This window comes from Bubalus kerabau, chromosome 3 (assembly GCF_029407905.1).
Source record: "Bubalus kerabau isolate K-KA32 ecotype Philippines breed swamp buffalo chromosome 3, PCC_UOA_SB_1v2, whole genome shotgun sequence".
Classification (NCBI taxonomy): domain Eukaryota; kingdom Metazoa; phylum Chordata; class Mammalia; order Artiodactyla; family Bovidae; genus Bubalus; species Bubalus kerabau.
Genome location: NC_073626.1, coordinates 57,013,684 through 57,021,195, shown reverse-complemented (window position 1 = coordinate 57,021,195; position 7,512 = coordinate 57,013,684). Strand labels below are relative to the sequence as shown.

At 39.9% G+C, this 7,512-nt stretch overlaps 1 pseudogene; it reads right to left on the bottom strand.

The window, feature by feature from the left end:
• Positions 1-244: 244 nt before the first annotated feature.
• LOC129647263 (THAP domain-containing protein 5-like) lies at positions 245-6,211 on the bottom strand (annotated as a pseudogene).
• Between the last annotated feature and the right edge of the window lie 1,301 nt (positions 6,212-7,512).

Below are 7,512 nucleotides of genomic sequence, written 5' to 3'. Positions count from 1 at the left end.
TTAAGAAGTGATGAAATGTCTTCTACCCAAAAACTCTCTAGTTTTTCTCAAAAATGAGCATAACAAAGACAGGATGAAGTTCATAACATTAGAGCACTTTCTTAGCTTCATTAAGGTAAGAATTTTACAATTCTTAAATTCTTGTTCACTTAAAAGTGAGCAAGAATAAGTTCACTTTACATTTAATTTGGTTTGGCCAAAAAAAACCTTATGTAAAAGTCACAAATTTTAAAACGTCTCTAATCTATATAATAACTTCATATGTTGTGAAATGGTTTTCTATAATTTTCTTCAGACAGCCAGTTTTCCTGTTTTAGCTGCCTTATAAGAGCTTCCAAAGACTTCAATCTCCCTAGAGTTTGCTGTTCTTGTAACTCAAGGAGTTATCTTTGAATGTAGTTTAGACTTTCTGCCAAGGATATTCCTTATTTACATTGGTCTGCAGTAAAAATGCTCAATCCATAAAACATCTGTCTCAAAGTCTATATCATTATTTGAGTCTTCAATGTCTAGGTCTTTAATGTCCATTTCCACTGTTTCCATTGTTTCTTGGGCACGTATAAAATAATTAATTGTAGGTTTGGAATTTTCTGTAGGTACAAAAATGGCAATAACAGATTCTTTATCTGTTTAATTCTTCACTGTTGGAGTAATTGTGCTGAATATGAATGCATTTTTCTGTGCTGACTTAATTTCCACAGAATCATTTGTGAAGCGTGGGTTAGCAAGATAAATGGTAATTATTTCAAGCACTTCTTGGGTTTCCAAAGGCTGCTGAATACCCTCTGAATTTGAAGTTGTTAAAGTAATAGTCGTAGAATTTAGATTCTAAAAAAATGTGTGCAAACCACCTATATCCATGTCATGGTTAACTAATGTTTCCAAGGTGAATTCTGGTTTTCTGGTATCTTATTTAACTGGACTAAGAGTTAGTATGTTATTTTGCACACTTTCTGGTTTTGGATCTGGTGGCTTTACCAAGGCAGCTGATACAAGTAATTCTGCATATTCAGGAAGGACATCTTAACTGGATGCTTATTTGGCTCATTTGATGCAAAAGATTCTTCTGACTTGGTTTTTTTTTTTTTTTCAAGACTCTTTCTCCTGATTGCCTTCAGGCAGAGGAAATATTGTTGAAATTGCAGATTATTTCAAATAGTAAATACTCCATCTGATGTTACAGAGTCAGGAGTAAAATGGTCATTACACAGGAACTGGTACTTACAGATCAGATCAGATCAGATCAGTTGCTCAGTCATGTCCAACTCTTTGTGACCCCATGAATCGCAGCACACCAGGCCTCCCTGTCCATCACCAACTACTGGAGTTCACCCAGACTCATGTCCATCGAGTCAGTGATGCCATCCAGCCATCTCATCCTCTGTCGTCCCCTTCTCCTTTTGCCCATAATTCCTCCCAGCATCAGAGTCTTTTCCAATTAGTCAACTCTTCGCATGAGGTGGCCAAAGTACTGGAGTTTCAGCTTCAGCATCATTCCTTCCAAAGAAATCCCAGGGCTGATCTCCTTCAGAATGGATTGGTTGGATCTCCTTGCAGATCAAGGGACTCTCAAGAGACTTCTCCAACACCACAGTTCAAAAGCATCAATTCTTCAGTGCTCAGCCTTCTTCACAGTCCAACTCTCACATCCATACATGACCACAGGAAAACCATAGCCTTGACTAGACAGACCTTTGTTGGCAAAGTAATGTCTCTGCTTTTGAATATGCTATCTAGGTTGGTCATAACTTTCCTTCCAAGGAGTAAGCATCTTTTAATTTCATGGCTGCAGTCACCATCTGCAGTGATTTTGGAACCCAGAAAAATAAAGTCTGACACTGTTTCCCCATCTACTTCCCATGAAGTGATGGGACCGGATGCCATGATCTTCGTTTTCTGAATGTTGAACTTTAAGCCAACTTTTTCACTCTCCTCTTTCACTTTCATCAAGAGGCTTTTTAGTTCCTCTTCACTTTCTGCCATAAGGGTGGTGTCATCTGCATATCTGAGGTTATTGATATTTCTTCCAGCAATCTTGATTCCAGCTTGTGTTTCTTCCAGTCCAGCATTGCTCATGATGTACTCTGCATGTAAGTTAAATAAGCAGGGTGACAATATACAGCCTTGACGTTCTCCTTTTCCTATTTGGAACCAGTCTGCTGTTCCATGTCCACTTCTAACTGTTTCTTCCTGACCTGCATACAAATTTCTCAAGAGGCAGATCAGGTGGTCTGTTATTCCCAACTCTTTCATAATTTTCCACAGTTTATTGTGGTCCACACAGTCAAAGGCTTTGGCATAGTCAATAAAGCAGAAATAGATGTTTTTCTGGAACTCTCTTGCTTTTTCCATGATCCAGCAGATGTTGGCAATTTGATCTCTGGTTCCTCGCCTTTTCTAAAACCAGCTTGAACATCAGGAAGTTCACAGTTCACATATTGCTGAAGCCTGGCTTGGAGAATTTTGAGCATTACTTTACTAGAGTGTGAGATGAGTGCAATTGTGTGGTAGTTTGAGCATTCTTTGGCATTGCCTTTCTTTGGGATTGGAATGAAAACTGACCTTTTCCAGTCCTGTGGCCACTGCTGAGTTTTCCAAATTTGCTGGCATATTGAGTGCAGCACTTTCACAGCATCATCTTTCAGGATTTGGAATAGCTCAACTGGAATTCTATCACCTCCACTAGCTTTTTTTGTAGTGATGCTTTCTAAGGCCCACTTGACTTCACATTCCAGGATGTCTGGCTCTAGGTCAGTGATCACAATCATCGTGATTATCTGGGTCATGAAGATCTTTTTTGTACAGTTCTTCTGTGTGTTCTTGCCACCTCTTCTTAATATCTTCTGCTTCTGTTAGGTCCATACCATTTCTGTCCTTTATCGATCCCATCTTCGCAAGAAATGTTCCTTTGGTATCTCTGATTTTCTTGAAGAGATCTCTAGTCTTAACCCATGAATCTCGTTTCACATTCTTTAACCATTTTCAAGTTTTCTTCATCATGCAGAGGAAATGCGTAAAAACTCAGCTTCTGGTCTTTATTGTTTCAAGCCCAGTGGTTCTTACAGCAAATCTTACTGTGTCTTACTATGACAAATGACACCTTTAACACCTAGAAGTCAAAATGAAGGGAGAAATAGCAACAGTGTCCATTTTCCTATTGGAACCTCAAGGCTGTGAACAGATAATTCTGTACCTTTTCAATTCACTGCAGTAAACATTTACTGAGCACATCCTATGTGACAGGAACTATGCTGTGGATAAAAGTGAAAGCGTTAGTTGCTCAGTCTGCTGTCTGACTCTTTGTGACCCCATGAACTGTAGCCCACCAGGCTCCGCTGTCCATGGAATTCTCCAGGCAAGGATACTGGAGTGGGTGGCCATTCCCTTCTCCAGAGGATCTTCCTTGGCCCAGGGATTGAACCCAGGTTTCCTGCATTGCAGGCAGATTCTTTACCTTCTGAACCACCAGGGAAGTGCCATGATGGGGATACAAAAGTATGTATGCTGCAGATACAAAAGTAAATTAAGAAGCTATCTTGAGAAAAGCTAAGGAGTGACAGCACTCCCTTGTGAGTGGTACATGAGGGTGCTGTTGAAGCCCAGAAGACAGAAGTTAGAGGAAATTTTCCAGGGGAGACAACTGCACTGAGCCTTATAGCCTAAATAGAAATTAGCCTAAAGTAGAAAGGACGATGGAGAAGGCGATGGCACCCCACTCCAGTACTCTTACCTGGAAAATCCCATGGATGGAGGAGCCTGGTAGGCTGCAGTCCATGGGGTCGCGAAGAGTTGAACATGACTGAGTGACTTCACTTTCACTTTTCACTTTCCTGCATTGGAGAAGGAAATGGCAACCCACTCCAGTGTTCTTGCCTGGAGAATCCCAGGGACGGGGGAGCCTGGTGGGCTGCCATCTATGGGGTCGCACAGAGTTGGACACGACTGAAGCGACTTAGCAGCAGCAGCAGCAGCAGAAAGGAAAGAATGGCACAAAGTTAAAAGCACTGAGAGGTGAAATAATGTAATCCCTTAACATTCCTGTGAATGGACAGATGTGCTGACTTGGACTCATACACGCATGCCTAATCCCCCTCCCTGCATCCTCCCTGCACCCTAATGTCAGAGCCTCACCTTTACAGCCTTGGATGAAAATGTGTAGGGCTTCTGCAGAGGCCTTTATTGTGTAAGATGAGCCCTGCCTTCAGCTGGTGTCACCATGTGACAAACACAGGGGCAGGTGTTCCCCTAGAAACAACCCAGCAGCTGCTTATTTCAGGAGATTTACACTCATACTGAAATATTGCAGACAGAAGTAAGTTTTCTGCTTTAACTGTTGAATTAATTGAGGGATGGGTGGAGATGAGGGAGAGAGAGAGAGAGGGAGGGAGGGAGAGAGGAGAGTGGTGAGGTCTTCTGCTGCCTGTAAGCTCTGCAGGGCAGGAGGCAGATGAAAGTGTAGAGCAAGCATATTGGCTCCTGCAGGGGTACTTACTTAGGATGTCAGTTGCTTGGGGAGCAGTCTGTTGGGGAGGAGAGGATGCCAGCTTGCTTTAGCAGCAATGAAAATCACAGTTTATTAGAACTAACAGTGCTAACAGTTAATGAGCAATGAGAGCAATCTGGCAGCTGTGAGCTGACGACTGTGGTACTGCTCAGGTGTCTGTGGTGGAGGCCCCTCTTGTCTCGCTTACTTAGACCAGACAGCACAGCATAGCACTCCCTTCAAGGCATCTGGCCTTTAGGCCAGTGATGTCCGAGAACCACAGTGTTCTCTAGACTCTATTTTTCCTAGCAGACTGGATAAGTGCAGGGGAGGGGTGGGTGCAAGAAGAAAGGGCATAACATGACGTAATTGTGTGATTTATGTTTCCTTGCCTGGTTCCATCCACACTATTTAGAAGGGAGATGCATACTTTCTAGTGAGTTCACTTCTTGCTATTAATGTTAAGGAATAGTTAATAAAAATGTTCATTTAAATTTTGAGGAAACAATATTCAAATATAATAGAATAAGAATATAAAATAAGTGATACCTCAGTAAGATTTAAGATCATAAAGTGTTTGAAAATATGCTTAAGTAATTTTAATGGTATTGGGAATTTTTACAAAATGATGAGAAGTAGAAAATCAGAATACAAAATTGCACATAGCAATGTTCTTCAAAGTACAGGTAAACAACACATTAATGGGTATTGCAATCATTTTAGTAGAATGCAAAGAATATATATATATATATATATATATATATATATATATAAAGATCAGAAACTATCAGAATTTATTGCAGGCAGTAAGGAAATGTGTGGGCTTTCCTGGTGGCTCAGTGGGTAAAGAATCATATGACTGCAGTGCAGGAGACCCAGGTTCAATCCCTGGGTTGGAAAGAACCCCTGGAGAAGGAAATGGCAACCCACTCCAGTATTTTTACCTAGAAAATCCCATGGACAGAGGAGCTTGGTGGGCTACAGTCCATAGTGGTCACAAAGAGTCACGTGACTTAGTTATTAAACCATCACCACCAAGGAAATGTATTGCTTTGTAAAACCTTTTTGGAATAATTCAAATAATAAAAAAAATGTTATTGGGTTATAGTCAATCAAATGAATCTGAGAAAGAGTATGTATTATGTTTTTAGCTTTATATATATATAATTAAATATATATTTATATATAATTATATATATATAGTTGACTTTCTCCATATCCTCACCTATGTTTGTAATTTTTAACTGTATAAAGATTGTTATCAATACATTTAACAAGGATTGCTTCTGAGAGTGAATTTATTGATGATTTATGTTTTCTTATTTTTTGCTTTTCTGTGTCCTCAAAGTTTTCTCTAAGCATATATCAATTTAATTCTCAGAAAACTGAGCATAAGCACTATTATAAAAATAAAGTAATAGGATGACCATCACAAAATGATAGGACACAGCTCACTTGGTGGGATTGTCTTGAGCCTCACTATAGCTATTCTTTGTAGAGTATTAAAGGATAGTTGGGTTCTGATATGTCACATTGCAAGACCCCATTTTTATGGAAGTTTTAAAATTAGAATGCTCTTAAAGTTTAAGAAAGTAAAACTGGCAAAAGGACTAGGGTGCATTCATTTTTTTGTTGACGCATAACAAATGACCACAAACAGTGGCTTAAAAGAATACAACTCACAATTCTGTTGATTGAAGGTCTGTGCACAGCATGACTGAACGCCATACTCAGTCTTGTGAAGATGAAATCAAAGTGTTGGCACTGTTATGGTCTCATCTAGAGCTTGGGATCATCTAAGCTCATTATGGTTGTGAAAATTCAATCCTGTGGCCACCCACATCTTCAAAGTCAGTAGGGTAAGATATCCCTCAGGGTGACTTCCTCTCATGGCATGGACCTCTTTTTCAAGGAAGAGCCCAGTACCTTTGAAGGACTCATCTGATCAGATCAGATCCACCAAAGCTAATTTTTGTCTTAAGCTCAACCAATGTGGAAACTTACTTTCACTGTAAAATCCCTCCACAGCAGCACCTACATCAGTGTTGATTAAGTAGGAGTGGACCCCTGGAGACCTCGGGACCCTTTTGAGTTCTGACCAGCACACAGAATGATGGTGTGGGGCTGTTCAGAAGGAAGTAACCTGAAGTCACTGCCTTTCAGCACCCACTTTTATAGGAGTTGTATATGGATCCAGAGCAGATCAATGAAATGAGAGTTGAAGATGTGGATGCATTTGTTGAGTATACTTTGTTCATCGACACTTTGCTCGGTGCCATAGATACACTATTTTCACAGATTGATAAGGATTCTTACTTCTCAGAGGAAGAAAATAAGACCCAGAGTCTTTAAACTTATGCATGATTATCCAGCTTGTGAGTAGCAAAATTGGAATTCACGCCTAATCTACTTTTTCTCATTGCTCCCTGATGGTATAACGAGTAGATTGTGTTTTTAGATTAAGTGATTGGGCCAACAGTTGACACACTAAATGATTTCCCAGCTCTTAGCACCTCAGAAGGCTTAGTACAGTTTTGGCAAAATCTCATGTTCTGTGTCTCACCATTCCTGCATGTGCCAATGTTTGCCATCACTATTTCACCACAACGTGCCACTCCTTGAAACAGGAGTAGTGCGTGGGAGGCCATTAGCAAGGGACTAATTATAGCGCAGTAGATAATAACTGAGACAAGAACCAGTGTTCAAGAACTTAGGACTTTAGATGTATTAAGATAAATTATACATCAGAAACACATATAGGTTTAATCTTTGAAAGTCATGTTCTTCTGTTGTGTTTAAGTGACCATGTATTAATAATATATCCACCAAACTTTGACAGTTACTAAAATCTGCTTATCTGTCATACTTTCTTTATTTCTAACATATCATTTTCGTTGACTCCTGCATTTTTCATTCATGAAATAGACAAGTATTAATTTCCCTTTATGTAAAAGTGAGTGCGCTAAATGGCAGAGACCTCAGTGAGGTCTGACCTTGGCCCTCTATGTGCTCACAATGAAAGTTTAATA